Source organism: Giraffa tippelskirchi, chromosome 6 (assembly GCF_054371585.1).
Source record: "Giraffa tippelskirchi isolate mGirTip1 chromosome 6, T2T-mGirTip1v1.2.pri, whole genome shotgun sequence".
In the NCBI taxonomy this organism is placed as follows: Eukaryota; Metazoa; Chordata; class Mammalia; order Artiodactyla; family Giraffidae; genus Giraffa; species Giraffa tippelskirchi.
The window spans coordinates 62443445-62461549 of record NC_137280.1 but is presented as its reverse complement, the minus strand read 5'-3'; the positions used below and the strand labels follow the sequence as shown (position 1 = coordinate 62461549).

The following is an 18105-nucleotide window of genomic DNA, read 5'->3' as shown; positions in this document are numbered from 1 at the left end:
GAAGGTGGCCAATTAGAATGAGAACCCTCTTCCAGTTGACCTCAAACCTGGATCTTTCAGCTGTATATGCCACCCAAACTCCCAATGAAGAGGAAGATTATCCAAACATTTCTTCCCTTTTTTTTTTTAAGTTCAGTAAAAATCTTTACCTTTTAAGAACCTACTCCCCCAGCAAACATTTGCATATACTGGCACACACATACACAGATAGAAAATTAAGATTCATGATAGAGCCTCGAATATGACTTTGCCTGATGATTTAGTCAATTCTAAAGGAAATCAGTCCTGAATGTTCATTGGAAGGACTGATGCTGAAGCTGAAGCTCCAATCCTTTGGCCACCTGGTGCAAAGAACTGATTCATTGGAAAAGACCCAGATGCTAGGAAAGATTGAAGACAGGAGAAGAAGGAGATGATAGAGGATGAGATGGTTGGATGGCATCACCAACTTGATGGATATCAGTTTGAATGAGCTCTGGGAGTTGGTGATGGACAGGGAAGCCTAGGGTGCTGCCATCCATGGGGTCACAAAGAGTCGGACATGACTGAGGGACTAAACTTCTAAAAAAAAAATTATTGAGGTAAACAATAAAGCTGTAAATATCTATACAATTTGATGACTTTGGAGATAAGTATACATTGTGAAACCATCACCACTATCTATGTCATTAGCATATCCATCACCTCCAAAAGTTTCCTCCTCCATCTTTTCTTTTTAATGATTAATTTTAAGTGCAAAGGAAGCCTTAGATCCTCACGGGCCTCCCCCTGTGGGGGCCTGGATGGACATGAAAATGAGAGTCTATGATCTGATGCCCCTTCTCTGCCTGCTCCCTCTGCCCCAGCTCCTGTCCTCCCCCCTTAGGGTCTGCAGGACACGCCCCAGCCGTGCCAACATCCACACATGTGGTGCTGCCCTTGGTCTTTTTTTGACCACCCACAGTCCTGGAGGTACATACAACAGATCTTGTTGGGAAAACAGACCCAGGAAAGTGACTCTTGGACCCAAGAAGCGGGTTTGGGGCATTGGGGCAGAGGATTCCCCCATTCTGGTACCTGGAATTTGGTCTAGGCCAGCAGATGCAGGAGCTATATAGGCAAACCCCCTTGGCCATATGGAGATGGATGCAGCTGGCAGAAGGCCAGGGCAGGGTCAGATCCCCTGGGGTCTAAGAGAGAGGCACTGGTCTCAGTGATGGATTCTTGGGAGCTCCACAAAGACCTTCTCTCCCACCTCCTCACATACTGCTGCCTCTGGCCTAAACTTAAAAGGCTCTTCCAGGTACTTTCCTGGTGGTCCAGTGGTTAAGAATCCACCTTGCAATATAAAGGACATAGGTTTGATCCCTGGTCGGGAACAAAGATCCCACCTGTCAAGGAACACCTCAGCCCACCCACCACAACTACTGAGCCCGTGTACTGCAACTAGAGAGTCCATGTGCCACAGAGAAAGATCCCACATAACACAATGAAGATTGCACGTGCTGCAGCTGAGACCCACGCACACAAGTAAATAAATAGATGTTTAAATGCTCTTCCGATGACCTGATCTCTAATTAGCATTATCCCTGAGGGTCAGAAATGAGCCTGAGTGGAAAAGGCAGAATAAACAGAAATATAGGCAAATGACTGCAGTCCAGTGCAGAAGGGAGAGAGTCTGTCAGGGAGAGGAAGGAAGGATCAGGGTAGACTTCACAGAAGAGGTGACCTCGGAAGAGCACACGTGCTACGTGCACACTGCATGCTAAGTCACTTCAGTTGTCCCCAACTCTTTGTGACCCCATGGACTGTAGCCCTCCAAGCTCCTCTGTCCATGGGATTCTCCAGGCAAGAATACTGGAGTGGATTGCCATTTCCTGCTCCAGGGGATCTTCCCAACCCAGGGGTCAAACCTGCATCTCCTATGTCTCCTGCATTGCAGGCAAGTTCTTTACTACTGAGCCACCAGGGAAGACCACTGGCAATCTATTACTTGTCTCCACGGGCGGCCTCACCAGGGTTTAAATGCACTTGTCAGGGTGGTGGACTGGAAGTTTCCTGGATCCCAGGATGAGCACAGCTCCACAGCTGCCTTAGATGAAACAGAGAAACACCCCTTACTTTCTTCTGAGTTATTTGCTGCACCTTTCATCTGTGGCAGGCTCAGGACTGCTTTGGCCAATCACGTACAACGAAAGTGCCACTCTGAGGCCTCTACAGCTGTGTCATAAAAGGCCGCACTGCTTGTCTTTTTCTGCAGGACACTTGGAGTTGGAACCCGGTGGCACTAGTGGTTAAGAACCCGCCTGCCAGTGTAGGAGACATAAGAGACGCGGGCTCGATCCCTGAGTCATGAAGAGCTCCTGGAGAAGGAAACGGAAACCCACCCCAGTTTTCTTGCCTGGAGAATCCCATGGACAGAGGAGCCTGGAGAGTTACAGACCATGGGGTCCCACAGGGTCGAACACAACCAAAGCAACTGAGCACACACACACGTGGCCAGGTAAGAAGTCCATCTGCCTGAGGACACTGCTGAGAAGCCACAGGTAGGCCCTCCAGGTGAAAGACCCAGCTGAGATGGCCCTGCAGCCGTCTCAGCCCAGGAGCCAGACAGGTGAGTCAGGAAGCCATATTGGGAGCGAATCCTCCAACCTGAGCCACATTCTCCTTCCCGGCTGAGGCCCCAGACACCTCGGTGCGGACAAGAGCCCCCCTTACCTTGGCTGTCCTGAATTCCTGACCTACAGAACCGTATACCCTCTAAGTTTTAGGGTGATTTTGTTACACAGCAATGGATGACCAGAAAAACATTTTGAAACTGTTCTGGATAAATCAGGAGGTCTGACAGGCAGGACCTCACCAGCCCATGGGACACCTCCAGATGCTGACCCAGAAACACAGCTGCATCATCTGAAGGGGACCCACCCCACACCTGGCACAGGGCTTGGCCAGCAGAATACAGGCTGGATCTCACAGCCAGGTAGCTCTGCTGACCAGACACTTTCTTCTCTTCCGCTGGCATCCACATGAGTCGAGCTGACAGAAAGGAAGGCATTTTCTCAAAACTCAGATAATTGCCCCATAATCTCCCTGAGCATCTCCCAGGATTTGGGGAAGCCCCCTGTCCTCAGACCTTGCTAGCTCTGCCTCACAGTGAGTCATCTCAGCATGTAAAAATTCATTACACACACACACACACACACACACACACACACACACACACACACACGCCTCCTTTGGGCTGCCTTTTCCCTTTTCTCATTAAAAAAAACAAAACTCCACCGTACCCTGATCTGATCTGAGATCTTCAGGCTATCTTGAAGTAATTCATCTTGCCTCTTCAAACATTCTCCCTCACTCTGGTGGCAGCCAGCCAAGCCCATCTCCCTTCATTCTCAAAGGAAGCCTGGCCCTGAGCAGAGGACTGTTTGGTTTCTGAGATTTTCATTTAAAAGAAAAAAAAACCTCTTCTGCAGTGTTTCTGAGGAAGGCTGCAGGCAAGAACTGAAGGGTGGAGGGAGCTGGGTGCAGATCACATTGGGTCACGGGAATTGCAGGGGGTGGGGGCGCTATTTCAGCCCTGTGGTAGAAAGGCCCGCAGCTCTGGACTCCTGGCTCCCGATGTGGAGGTCTTTTCCCCTTTGGTCTAACTGGCAGCTGCAAGTTCAGTATGGGCAGCTGTCAAGGGGTCTGCAGACTTTACACCTCACCTTATGCAAACCTGGTAGACAAGAGTCAGGCTTTCTGTGGAAGATTGCGGAGGGGTGGTCGTTCACACAGCCTGTGGATTTAGGCAGCCTCCTTTGCCAGGATGCTGTCAGTTAAAGGTGATTTGTTTTTCTCGAGGAAGGAGACCCACCTCTCCTGAATCCCCACTCTGTGTGCTTTGCATATGTTGTGTCATTTATCCTCACAACAGCGCTACAGATTGGTAAGATCATCTCCACTTGTCAGCTGAGACAAGAGAGGTCCAGAGAGGCTAAGTAATTTGCCCAAAGTCACACAGCTAGAGACATTAAGAGCCAGGGTTAAAATCCAAGGTTGGACCACCTCCAGCCATTTGTCCTTCCCTCGTTCCTTTGCTCCTCCGTCTCTCTCTCTCTCTCCCCCCTCCCTCACACACTCTCTCTCTCCTCTTCTCTTGAGGAAACCATAAAGTACCTCTGCTTAACCTATATAGGGTGAGACTACTACAGTTTCACCTGTGGGTTTGAGGGAGAGCTTACCTAGTGCATGGAAAACACAATCCAACTTAAAACTTGTTTAAAGACCTTTGGAGAATATTCCTGTTTTTGGCCTTGAACCTGGACCAGGGCTTGGGAAGGGACCTTTGTCCTTGATCAGAGTCAGTCTTCATTCAGCCCATTCTTAGTGAGCTCCTGCTGTGCACCAGGCATCACGTTAGACACCCGCAGTGGAGCACAGCCCAGTCCTCCGGGAGCTCCCAGTGGGAGGAATGGGGAGGAAGGCGGCGGCATGAAGGCCGCAGTCTGAACAGAATGAAACAGATACCAGAAGAGGGGCACAGAGGAAGGAGAGGTCAGTTCTGCCAGAAGGCTCCTCACGGACCAGACCGGAACCTGACGTTGTCCTAGGCAGGGTCTGAATACACGTCAGAGGCAGATTCACTTGGACCAGCTTCCAGGAGCTTGATACATAGTGAGAACTACATTGATAAAAGCAGGCATCCGGCAGGACATACTCATCAGCAGATCAATGAAAGCATTCCCATTGCCTGACAAGGCACCCACAGGAAGCCACGTTATCGGAAAGTTACTTGCACAAATGGATTCCACAAAGGGGACTTGGCGGATATTAAGGCGTCTATTTCAGCTCGGATAGCTTGAAGCCATCTCTGACCCAAAAAGGAAAGTCTTCTGCAGGAAACATTTGCCATCATCTTTGCTCTAGTAAAACTCTCTCCACCCTTAGAATAAAGATGAGGTATTATTATTAAAGCAAAGCTCTACTGCTCTACCAAAGATCGCCAGAAACCAGCAGCATGAAGAATACATAGACTGTCTGTCTCCCCTGTGACTTTCCAAGGTGACCATTCTGGATTGACAGATTTTAGGGGCCCAGGTTGCCTCCATGGTGGGGCTCTAGCACGTCATCCATGTGGTCAAGGCCAGGTCTCAGCCACACCAGGTCCCCTCTGGCTGGCAGGGGAGGAGCCGGTAAAGGAGCCAAACCCCTTCAGCCTGGATGGCAGGTGTCCTGCGCTCATATTCATTCACATTCCTTTGGTGAGAACTTGGTCACATGGTCCCACCCAAATCCAGGGGAAGCTGGGAAGTGAAATGTGTCTCACCGTGAGCCCAGGGACGTGGAGAAAGGAGGTGTAGGTGGAACCCTAACTATCTCTGCTTCAAATGGCAGTTAGGGGTGTTTTCAGATGTAACCAAAACCTTAACTTAAACCAGCTTCAACCCACAGGACAACTTTGGGCTGACTCCAGGGCTGGCTGATACACCAACTCAAGCCTGGAGAGTTCCCAGTACCCACCCTCACTGTTGGCTCCCGCAGGCCTGGGCATCACATTCCAACATGACAGTTTCCGAAGGAAGAAGAGAGCATCTCTCCCTGTATTCTCCCTTAGGTGAGAAAAGAGTGGAATGGAGACTCCACTCCACCTCCAGCAGGCATCCTCGCGTACACCATTGGCCTGAATTGGGCCATGTACCCATTTCAGAACAATGACTGCTGTTACAGGCTGAACTGTGGCCTCCCACCCCCCATTCACATATTGAAGTCCTCAATCCCCAGTACCTAAGACTGTAACCATATTTGGAGATGGGGCCTTAAAAAAGGCAATATTTTATTTTTATTGATTTATTGGCTGCACTGAGTCTTCATTGCTGCATAGGGGACTTTTTCTAGATGCAGTGAATAGGGGCTACTCTCTAGTTGTGGTGTGAGGGCTTTTCATCGCAGTGACTTCTCATGGTGCAGAGCACAGGCTCTAGTGCGCGCGGGCTTCAGGAGTTGTGGCTCACAGACTTAGTTGCTCCTCGGCATGTGGAATCTTTCCAGACCAGGGATTGACCTTCTGTCCTCTGCATTGGAAGGTGCATTCTTAACCACTGGACCACTAGCAAAGTCCTTAAAAGAGATAATTAAGTGAAAATGAGGTTCTGTGGGTGGGCCCTAATCCAATATGCCTGATGTCCTTTTAAGAAAAGAAGATTCGGACACAGATAACACACATTCCAAGGGATGACCATATGCAGACATGGCTATCTGCAGGACAAGGAGAAAGTTCTCAAAACAAACCAAACTTGCCAACACCTTGAACTTGGACTCTGAACTCCAGAACAGTGAGAATATAAGATTCTGTGGTTTAAGCTACCTGGTCTGTGGTGTTTTGTCAAGTAGCCCTAGCTAACTGGTACAGCTGGCAATCAGAATGGATCAATCTGGTCCACTCCTGGGGTGCAGTTGGTGTGAGACACAGCTCATGGGAGAGGGAAGTCTAGGTCCTGGAGAAGAAAGCTGATGGGAGGATGCTGGGCAATCCAGGGACAACGCCTGTGATGGACCGCATGGTTGCCCTCCACCCCCACGGCTGCAGCTTGACCCGTCTTCTCAGACCAGCTCCCTTTCTGTGCACACCAGCCCCTTGCCGATTTTTTCCGACAGACATCAGTACAAAAGTCTCATTAGACTTCAGCTTCCCAAATTACCATCACTCTCCAGTTCTCTTTCTAACAGCTACTCCAATCAATCTTGCTAGGAGTTTGGTCCAGGTTGGGGTGGGGAGGGTGTCTCCCAATACTTCTCCCACATCGCTATGGTCTGCCACCTGGTTTCCTCCACTGAAGACCAATCCTACTTTTACTGACAACAGCCTCATTTCCCAGTTGTTGGGGGACACAGGGATGCTGGTGAATGTTTAACAACCTGTTTAGCATTGCAATATTTGCCGATTTCCGTGGTGTAAATACCCTCTGTGGTCCATTCTAAAGGACCCACAGGAGGCCACTGAGCACAGAACTGGGAAGAGATGGTGTACAGTGGCAACCCTAGTCCAGTGGTACCCAGGAAGACCTCCCTGTCACCTTCAGGGATGACAATAAGGAGTCCTGGTATCATCCGAGTGTCCAATCCCTGATGATTGGAAAACATCTCCTGGGGCAGGAGAGGGTTAAAAACGTTTTGTGAGCCCCGGTGGGAACCTGCGTGTGAAGGGCATGAGAAAATCCTGAGGGTGCGCAGTGCTGTGTCCTGCAAAGGCTCCCTCCCTCGATGTTCCCAGGCTGCGAGGATGAATGCCACCGTAGAGAATAAAGTGGAAGTAGGGCTCAGCCAGGCCCGGGAGGCCCAGGACTGTCACTGCCCGCCCTCGGGGAGGCCCCTTCCCCCACTCACCTCTGTACAATTGCTTCCTCTGTTCCCCAGCTCCGCTTCCCTCAGGGTCCCGTCCAAACCAGACTCGTGATAAAGGCCACCATTGATGGGCACTTCCTCTGCACCAGGCACTGGGCCGGGCCCTCCAGACCCATTTTCTCATTGAATTCATAGCACCACCTCCACAGACTTGGTGGGCGTAGTCCTGTCCCCAAAATAAGGTTCACAGAGGCCAGAGGAACGGTCTCAAGGTCATGGCGGCAGAGCCGAGGTGACTGAAGAGCGGTGGGTTTTCCATGGTGCTTCTGGGGTCAAGCAGGCCAGGCCGAGTCATAGAGTAATACTGACAACGACGATGGCTAGTGCTTATCGAGGACTTCATTTAAAGAGTGCATATACGCACTGACTTCACTGTGCAATCAAGGTGAATTATGGCTCCCATTCTGCAGATAAGGAACCCAAGGCTCAGAGAGGGTGTGCGGCTTGCGCTGTGTCACAGCTGGTTAGTGGCAGGGCAGGACTCTGGACTCTTTGGAGTAGGGTGGGGCAGGGGCTGCAGCCCAGTCATCTGTGTTCCCCGCTCCCCAGGCCAGCTTTGGTTCTCATTATATCCCTCCCAGAGGACTAGCACTTTCCTGGGGGTGTTTGGGCTCGATCTGAGGTCTGGCAGGCACTGTCTGGGTGGGGGCAAAGGAAATACCTATCCCTCCCCCTGGTGTCTGACCTCCAGCTGGCTGAGCCAGCACCTGGGCGGGGAAGAGGGTAGAATGGCGCTATTCAGAGAGTTTTCCTGATGCAATAACTGATTGCAAAACCCTTGCCATCCCTGAGCATTTTATGAAGGGTGGTAATTTTGCACAGCAGCAGGAAACCCCAAACTCACCCAGCTGCCAGAACAAGGCACTGCAGGTCAAATATCAGTCCAGGAATACAGTTACCCCGAGGCTGGGGTGTTAGAAACACCAACCAGAACACCACCAATAACCGCACAGTGGATCCAATTCTTCCAGCACTCCTAATCACGTTTGATCAACAAAGTTCGCTCAGGTGGGTGGGGCAAACCCAAGTCTCAATTTACCGCCAACAATATGGGTTCACTCAAGTTCAGCAGATGTGGACAGGACAGAAGTAAGACTCAGATCTGACCTCCAGACTCTAGCTCTAGTGCTCATTTCTCCACAGTTGGGGATGATGGGTGATGCTGTCAGGAGAGTTCAGAGGCAAACGGAGGCGTCAGGGTGAGAGCAAGTACGGGAAGCTGTAGCCAGACTGACCCAAGTACAAATCTCGGCTCTGCAACATCAGGCAGATTACTTAACCTCTCTGAGCCTTACTTTCCTCCTCTGCAGGTGAGAGAGGGTTGTGGTTAAGGGTTTGAGCTCTGGAGTCAGAATGTCTGGATTTTAATCCTGGCTGCGCTGCTAATAACCTATGTGACTTTGGACAAGTCACTTAACCTCTCTGTGTTCATTTCCTTGTCTGTCAAGTGAACATTTTTAAACCCACCTACAGGCTTGCTCTGAGGATTTGCTTAGCTAATACTAGTGAGGCTCTTAGCACAGGCCCAGGTTATGGTAAACAGTCAACAATAATGAGCCATTATTGTTATCTACAAGAGGGAGAAGAAAAGAGCTTTTGGAGATGAAAGGAGATAACCCATTCCTGGTGTATGTGTGTGGGGGGGGTGTGTGGGGAGGTGTTTGGAAGGAAGAGCTGCTGCTGCTGCTGCTGCTGCTGCTGAGTCGTGTCAGTCGTGTCCGACTCTGTGTGAGCATTCTTCACAAATGGAGTTGGAACCTTCTAGAAAGGAAGAAGAAACAGAAGAATGAGACGTGGGCTGGCCCTGGGCCTGCTTTGGGATGTTTCCTTCTGAACAACCACCTGGCTTTCACCTCTGTGCTTCATCGACTCTTTGCTGTGAATCAAGTGTAGCCTCTTTCCAGCTACTCCCCAGTCCCAGCAGCAATTCCTTTGACAGAACAACCTCAGGCCGGAAATCTTCCTGCCCAGAGCAATGAAAGGGCCCAAATGTAAATACATGCAGGCCTCAGAGTTTCACAACTGCCCTGAGTCACTTCTCTTTGCAGAAAACAGGGCTAAGGCATAAGAGTTCCAAATCTTATCAGTGAGGCTGAACCCAGGTGTCTTTCAGACTTTTTTCATTTGGTCATTTCCAAGTTCTCTCCATTGGAAGGAGGTTCTCTGGATGTTTATGCTGATGGCAGAAAAGGAAATAGAACACAGCTGGGACCCAGGTTTCAGATTTCCCCCATGAAACATGATTTCTCTTTTAATTATCTCTGACCCTTTCCCAGCTGCCTCAGAGGCCTGGCACCTTGCCATGTATTAGTTAGATGCTCTTTCATTTGCAAGTAGCTAGAATTATAGTATTACGTAAATAGGGGGAGTTATTTTCTCACATAAAAAGAAATTCAAAACTGAATAAGGACTGTTGTTATTTTGGCAGCTCAGTGATGTCAAAGCCAGACACACCATGATTCTGCTGGTCTTTTCCTCAAGTTGCAATAAGATTGCTACAGCTCCGGATATCACATCTACCCTCAAGGCTGAAAAAGAAGGGAAGAGCACAAAATAGTGGCACTATTGGTGTCAAATATTTCTGTATCAGTCATTTATTGTTGCTTAAAATACTATTGTAAAACTTAGTTCCTCAAAACAACAATTATTTATTAGTTCATGTTTCTTAGCATCAGATTTTGGGCTGGGATCAGCTGGCAGTTCTTCAACTGGTCTAATGGGTTCACTCAGTGACAGCAGTTGGTGGCTCAGTAGGGGCTACATTGTCCAAGATAGCCTAAGTTGTGTATCCCATATCTGGTATTTGCTGCTGGCTCTTAAGATGTGATAACAGAAGCAGAGATCAGAGTGATGCCATTGTGGAAGGGGACCACTACCCAAGGAATGTAGGTGGCCTCTGCAAGCTGGAAAAAGCAAGAAGTGGACTCCTTCCCTGAAACTTCCAGAAAGATCAAAAACTCTGCCAACACCTTGATTTTACCCCAGTAAGACCAGTTTTGGACTTCAGACCTCAGGAACTATAAGAGAATAAATGTGCTATGTCACTTATTATAGCAGCAATAAGAAACTATCTCCCTCCATTGCTCTCTCATTCCCTAAGGTAGAGGTTAGCCAACTATGGCCTCATTGCCTGATTTTGTAAATAACATTGTATTGGAACATATATGTCCTTCCCTATTATCTATGTCTGCTTTCATGCTGCAACAGCACAGGAGTTGTGATTGAGACTGAATGGCCCACAAAGTCTAAAATATTTACCATATGGCCCTTTGTAAGAATAGCTTTCCAGCCCCTACCTGCTCTAAGAGGCTGAGGCTTCCTTGTATTGTGGTTTCAGGATAGCAAGAATACAAGAGTTTGCTTCAAAGCTCTTGGAAAGAGCCAACAGTTTCAGAGCCTCCTTTTATCAGGAAAGCAAAGCCTTCCCACGGATTCCCAGCCAGACATCCTTTCAATTTCATTGGCTAGAACGCAGTCACATGGCCACTCCCAGCCACTGGGGGAGCTGGGAAAGCAGGAACAGGATTCTCATAATTGGCTTAGGCTACTGGTGATCCGGTGTCATACCTTTCTGCATTTTCATACTGGCAGGGGGAAAAAGTGAAAACAGTGACACTTTATTTTCTTGGGCTCCAAAATCACTGCAGATGGTGACTGCAGCCATGAAATTAAAAGACACTTGCTCCTTGGAAGAAGACCTATGACAAACCTAGACAACGTATTAAAAAGCAGAGGCATCACTTTGCCAACAAAGGTCTGTATAGTCAAAGCTATGGTTTTTCCAGTAGTCATGTATGGATATGAGAGTTGGACCATAAAGAAAGCTGAGTGCCGAAGAATTGATGCTTTTGAACTGTGGTGCTGGAGAAGACTCTTGAGAGTTCCTTGGACTGCAAGGAGATCAAACCTGTGAGTCCTAAAGGAAATCAGTCCTGAATATTCATTGGAAGTACTGATGCTGAAGCTGAAGCTCCAGTACTTTAGCCACCTGATACAAAGAACCAACTCACTGGAAAAGACCCTGATGCTGGGAAAGATTGAGGGCAGGAGGAGCAGGGGCTGACAGAGGATGAGATGGTTGGATGGCATCACTGATTCAGTGAACATAAGTTTGAGAAAGTTCTGGGAGACAGTGAAGGACAGGAAAGACTGCATGCTGCAGTTCATGGGATCTCAAAGAGTTGGACATGGCTTAGTGACTGACCAACATCAAGAATGGCAATCCTCTACTTGGTTGGTATGTTCTGTTAGCAAGGAAAGGAGAAAGGATTTAAAGAGGCAGTTAGCAAAGTTTGCCCTTGGTGGCTCTGAACTTCTTGAATTTATTCATTCAACAAATAAACATCCAAATATCAAAATCAGCTATGTGCCCATTTCTGGACGAGGTTGGGGCAGGGGAGGACTATAATCTCTGTCCTCAAGAAGGCTGCAAGACCTTGGAGAAACTCTTCCCAATAAGCAAGGAAAGTGTGTACAAAGATTTTTCACTAGAGCTCTATTTTCAAAGGGAGTTAGTAGAAGCAAGAGTGCCTCCACCAGGAGTGGATAAAAAAACTCTAGTTATATGATGGGCATGTTTATAGCAACTAAAATAAATAAACTAAGTCCTCACACATCAACCCAAATAATTCACCAATACATCTTGTTAAGTAAAAAAAAAGCAAAGTGAAAAGTGTGTGCTCAGTTCATTGATGTGAATTGCAAAACATAAAACAATGGTATAAGTTGCTTATAGATAAATACTGCCTTTTCCTACTGTTCATGGGGTTGTCGAGGCAAGAATACTGAAGTGGTTTGCCATTCCCTTCTCCAGAGGACCATGTTTTGTCAGAACTTTGTCGGACCCGCCCGTCTTGGGTGGCCCTACACTGCATGGCCCATAGTTTCATTGAGTTAGTTTCATGAGTTTGAGTAAACTCTGGGAGTTGGTGATGGACAGAGAGGCCTGGCATGCTGCAGTCCACGGGGTCGCAAAGAGTCGGACACGACTGAGCGACTGAACTGAACTGAACTGAAATACTGTCTAGTAAAAGAAGATAAACATAGGGGAAGAGGGAAGGGGTATATAGCTGAAACTCTAATAATTTATTTCCTTAAAGAATAGATAAAAGATTAAAATAAACAATAAATTTAAATAGCAAGGCAAAAATAAAACCTGAAAAGTTTTTTTTAAAAAGTAGAAAGACACAGATGGCAAACAGGAACATGAAAAGATGCTCAGCATCACTAATGATCAGGGAAATGCAAATCAAAACCACAATAAGATACCACCCCACACCTGTCAGAATGACGACTATCAAAAGAACAACAAATAACAAGTGCTGGGGCAAATGTGAAGAAAAGGGAACCCTAGTAATGTATGTAGGAATGTAAATTGGTGTAGCTGCAATGAAAAGCAGTTGGAGAGTCCTCAAAAAATTAAAAATAAAACTACTATACAATCCAGCAATTCCGTCTTTGGGTATTTATCTGAAGAAAATGAAAACACTAATTCCTAAAGATATATGCACCCCTATGTTCACTGCAGCATTATTTACAATAGCCAAGATATGGGAGCAACCTAGATAGATCTGTCAATAGATAAATGGATAAAGAGGATGTCGTATGTACGTACAGTGGAATATCAACCATAAAAAAAGAATAACATCTTGCCATTAATGACAACATAGTTTGACCTTGAGGATATTATGGTGAGTGAAATAAGTCAAGTAAAGATAAATACTGTATGATTTCACTTATACATGAAATCTGAAAAACAAAACATATGAACAAACATAATTAAACAGAAACATTCATAGATGCTGAGAACAAACAGGTGTTTGCCAAAGGAGTGTGGGATGGGGGGAAGTGAGAAATAGGTGAGGGAGAATAGAAGGTACAAACTTTCAGTTACAAAATAAATGAGTCACAGATATGAACTGTACAGTGGGGGGACTATATTCAGTAATAATGTAAGATTTTGTATGGTGACAGATGACGCCTAGACTTAACCATGGTGATCATTTTGAAATGTATAGAAATATTGAATCACTATGCTGTGTACCAGGAGCTAACATAGTGTCGTTGGTTAGTTGTACTTCAAAAACAAACAAACTCGGTTACAAAAAGAAAAAAAATACCAGACTTGTCACTACTGGAGGTGGAAGGTGCGGGAGGGGGAATTGGATGAAGGTGGTCAAAAGGTGTAAACTTACAACTATAAGGTAAACAAGAACTAGGGATATAATGTACAACCTGATAAATATAATTAACACTGCTGTACATTATAATTGAAAACTGTTGAGGGAGTAAATCCTAAGAGTTCTCATCACAAGGAAAATAATCTTTTCTCTTTATTTAATGTTAAATGTATAGGAGATGATAGGTGTTCACTAAACCTATTGTAGTAATTATTCCTTGATGTATGGCAGTAGAATCATTATGTTATAGGCCTCAGACTTTTACAGTGCTGTATGTCAATGATGTTGCAATAAAACAGGAAGAAAAAAAATAAACAAAATTTTAAATTCTTTAAAGAAAATTAAAAAAATAAAAACCCAAATTATTTAAGAAAAAAAATTACCAGGATTTCAAAGGGACAGCTCCAATGAATATGAGGGTTTCTGGGTTTTGGTTTTTGAATATTTTTTTTTCTGTCATTTCATTGAAGATTGAAGCTGGAGTTGAATTTCTCCATCAACACTAGAGTAGGGAAAATCAGAGGTCAGCCCAAATTCTGTTACTGGTGCAAATCCTTACTTTTAAGCCTCAATTTCCTCTTCTGTAAAATGGGCTTGTGGCAGAGCTGTCTAAATGACCAACTGGACACAATAAGCATTTTTTATAGAGCTGCTCAAAGGCCCACCTGCTTGTCAATTTCTCTTTCCCTCTGCACGCCCCAAGCCTACAGCCAGGGACAGGGAACCCTGAGGTAGAATAAGGCATCTCCCATCTTCATGCAAAATACACCCTCTGAGGTGAGAGTCAGCTATCATTGCCCCAGGGAGGGAATAAGTGACACCACCAGGGCCAGCAGGTGCTTCGGTGGGAACTGGGGGAGTCTGTGGACCCCCTGGGTAGATGGCGGAGGAGGCACCCCTGCGCTTTCTCTTTTGGGGCTACAGCAGGGATTTCCCTGGAGAAGAGCCTCCTTCCCCCTTGCCTTCTGACCAGCCCGTGGAGTCCACTTGCCTGGTGTTTCATATCCTCTGGGCGGGTTCTGTCCCTTCCAAGAATTGCACCCAGGACAGCCAAGTCACCTCCCCCAGAGCAGCCATTGTTTCCATGGTGACCCCTGAGCCTGTGCAGAAGCCAGATGTGGGGAGAGAACATGCCCAGCGGTCCCTTGGCCATCTGGTGGCCTCCCACATCCGCAGGGCACGGCCCCAAACACCATCATCATCATCGTTTGCATTGTCATCATCCTTGCCAATGTCTGCACAGCCTTCCTGTCCTGTCCTGAGTGCCCTGGATGCCCAGGATGCAGGCACGAAGACATGTAGATCTCACTGAGCCCCGTGAGGTGGATTCAGTGGTCCCTCCTTTCTGAGCAGCAGCAGAGTGGTGAACCTAAGCGGCCCAGCTCACACAGCTGGTCGGTAACAGAGTTAGAACTTGCCCTGAAAGTGAAAGTCGCTCAGTCGTGTCCGACTCTTTGCAACCCCATGGACTATACAGTCCATGGAATTCTCCAGGCCAGAATACTGGAGTGGGTAGCTTTTCCCTTCTCCAGATCTTCCCCAACCAGGGATCAAACCCAGGTGTCCCGCATTGCGGGCAGATTCTTTACTGCTGAGCCACAAAGGAAGCCCAAGAATACTGGAGTGGGTAGCCTATCCCTTCTCCAGGGGATCTTCCTGACCCAGGGATCGAACCGGGGTCTCCTGCATTGCAAGCAGATTCTTTACCAACTGAGATATGAGAGAAGCCCAGAACTTGGCCTGGGGTGTTAGTACCCATCTGGCTGCAAAGCCCGAGCTTTTACTTCTTATAGTCCCCACACCCTGTTGCCTCTCTTCCCAGGGAGAGGCAGGATATGGGGTCTGAACACGATACCCGCCCCACCCCCACCCCCTGAGAGGCAGCAGGGGAGGCTGAGCATTCTCTGGAACTGCCCTGAGGATGACTCATGGCCTTTAGCCATCTCCTCTCAGGAAACACTAGGTTAATTGTGGTCCATTGTTGCTCTCCCCGCACGCAAGCCAAGCAAGTGAGTGTGGGTGACTGTAGAACAGAGAGGAGACAGTTCCTGGGCAGGGGGCACAAAGAGAGGAGAGGGGATTCTTGGGAACATGAGGTGTTCCTTTCCAGAGCTGGAGATCTGAGCGCCACCTCATCAGGGGCAGAGAGAAGGGAGTCGGGGCCTCTGCTCGGCGTTCAAGGATGCCCTGCAAATTATATTACCAACCGCCCTCCACGTGCCAGGCATGGGGAGATGGTGCAAGAGTGGGAGACTGGAGCAGAGATGATTCAGAAGCCTGACGGGCAGGAGAGAGGTTTGAAATCACTTCTGTGGGCAGAAGAGAGGGGACTTGGGAAACCAAGGAGGTTGCTGGGCAGGGTTGAGAAGCAGGTGTGATGGAGACCGCAGATCTCTGGGGCAAGGGAGGGCCTGTGGGGATGGATGTACTGGGGAAGGAAGGAATGATTCCATATTTACAGGTATTCCCGACACCCTGCCAGCCCACCCCCACAAGGCGGGAACATGTATGAGTGGCCACCAGGATTAAATGAGGCCTAGGTTCCAGTGGGAAGAACTGACTCATTGGAAAAGACCCTGATGCTGGGAAAGATTGAAGGCAGGAGGAGAAGGGGACGACAGAGGATGAGATGGTTGGATGGCATCACCGACTCAATAGACATGACTTTGAGCAAGCTCCAGGAGTTGGTGATCTACAGGGAAGCCTGGCGTGCTGCAGTCCGTGGGGTTGCAAAGAGTCGGACACGACTGAGGGACTGAACTGAACTGAGGTTTCAGTGCAGGGGGCTGCCACTTGCCAGGAGTGGGAGAACTTGAATGAGTCGATGCACCCCCTGTAGGCACAGAAAACACAGACATCAAGGGCAGCAGGCCCAGGTGGATCCCCATGGCTAGGTCTATGGCTCAGAGTGAAGCCACGGGGAGGGAAAGTGGATGGTCAGTGGGTTGGCCCAATGCCACTTCCTAGAACATCCACCAGAACATGTAAGATCTTTGTCAAGCATAACAAAGTCCACTCTTTTATAGACTTCTTTCCACTTGAATAAGTGTAGATCTACATAATTAAAAAATAAAACGAAATGCAAGGACTTCTCTGACAGTCCAGTGGTCAAGACTCAGTGTCCCCACTGCAGGGACCACGAATTCGACCCCTCATCAGGAAACTAAGATCCCTATGTGCCATGCAGTGTGACTAAAATATAAATAAATAACATTTTGAAATAAAATAGAATACAAATAAACAATATAAATTTAATCTCCTTGGTTTCTTTGTACTTTTAACAGTATATTGCCTATTGAATTTAAAATTATACACATACCGGAATCTAAAAAATGATATAAATGAACTTATTAACCAAACAGAAACAGACTCATAGAAACAGGCATAGAAAACAAACTTATGGTTACCAAAAGGGAAAGGAAGGAGTGAGGGAGGGGTAAATTAGGAATTTGGAATTAACAGGCTTCCCTGGTGGCTCAGACGGTAAAGAGTCTACCTGTAATGCAGGAGACCTGGGTTCAATCCCTGGGTCAGGAAGGTACCCTGGAGAAAGAATGGCTAACCCACTCCAGTATTCTTGCCTGGAGAATTCCAAGGACAGAGGAGCCTGGTGGGCTACAGTCCATGGGGTTGCAAAGAGTTGGACACAAATGAGTGACTAACAGATACATACTACTCTATATAAAATAGATAACCAACAAGGACCTATCATTTAGCACAGGGAACTATATTCACTATCTTGTAATGAACTATAGTGGAAAAGAATCTGAAAAAGAATATCTATATCCATATCTATGTCTATATATATGTATATATGTATGTATATAACTGATTCACTTTCATATGTATATATATAACTATACACCTGAAAATAACATAACATTGTAAGTCAACTATAGTTCAATTAAAAAAAGGAAACTCCCCAAAATAAAATTACATGCACACTCACATCTGTGGCTTGTCTGTCACTTCCTTTGGACAACACTGGTCTAGCTGACTCCTTAGGTCTTGTCCCACTTAGATTAGAAGATGGAATGACAGCCCAATCCTCCTCATTTAAAAGTCCTTCCTCAGGGCAGAGGCAGCTGCATTAATTAGGCTTTTGTTGCATAACAAACCACCCCAAAACTTAGTGGCTTCAAACAAGTGTTTATTTAGCTAACAGCTCTGTGAGTCTGCAACTTGGGCCAGGCTCAGCTAGTCCATTCTTCTCTCAATCTTGGCTGGCCGTACTCAGTGTTCATAGTCAGTTGGGCAGCTCTGATTCCGGGGTTTGGCTGCCCGTGGCCAGGGTGACAGAGAAACCAAGTCTGTGCCCCTTGTCACCTACCAGGCAAGCCCAGGGTTATTCACACGGTGGTCCTGAGACTCCAAAAGCAAAAGAATGCAAGCTGCAGGACATCTGGCAGCCTCGCTCAGAACTCAGCCCATGGCAACAGAGGCACAGCTGTTGTCCAAAGCTAGTGTGAGGCCCAGCCCAGACTCAAGGGCCGGGAAAACAGACTACCTCTGCAGTGAGAAGCCCTGCCAAGAATTGGGGCCATTTTTGCAATCCACTTTC

The 18105-nt window shown here is 47.3% G+C and overlaps 1 long non-coding RNA gene across 1 annotated transcript; it reads right to left on the bottom strand.

Annotated features, from left to right (window-relative positions):
* Positions 1–5765: 5765 nt before the first annotated feature.
* On the bottom strand, positions 5766–17535 carry LOC145509716 (uncharacterized). Its single transcript, XR_014056331.1, has 5 exons — positions 17494–17535; positions 13928–14046; positions 8210–9126; positions 7348–7769; positions 5766–6081 (listed from the first exon to the last, which is right to left on the bottom strand). It is a non-coding gene; the product is annotated as an uncharacterized LOC145509716 (long non-coding RNA).
* Between the last annotated feature and the right edge of the window lie 570 nt (positions 17536–18105).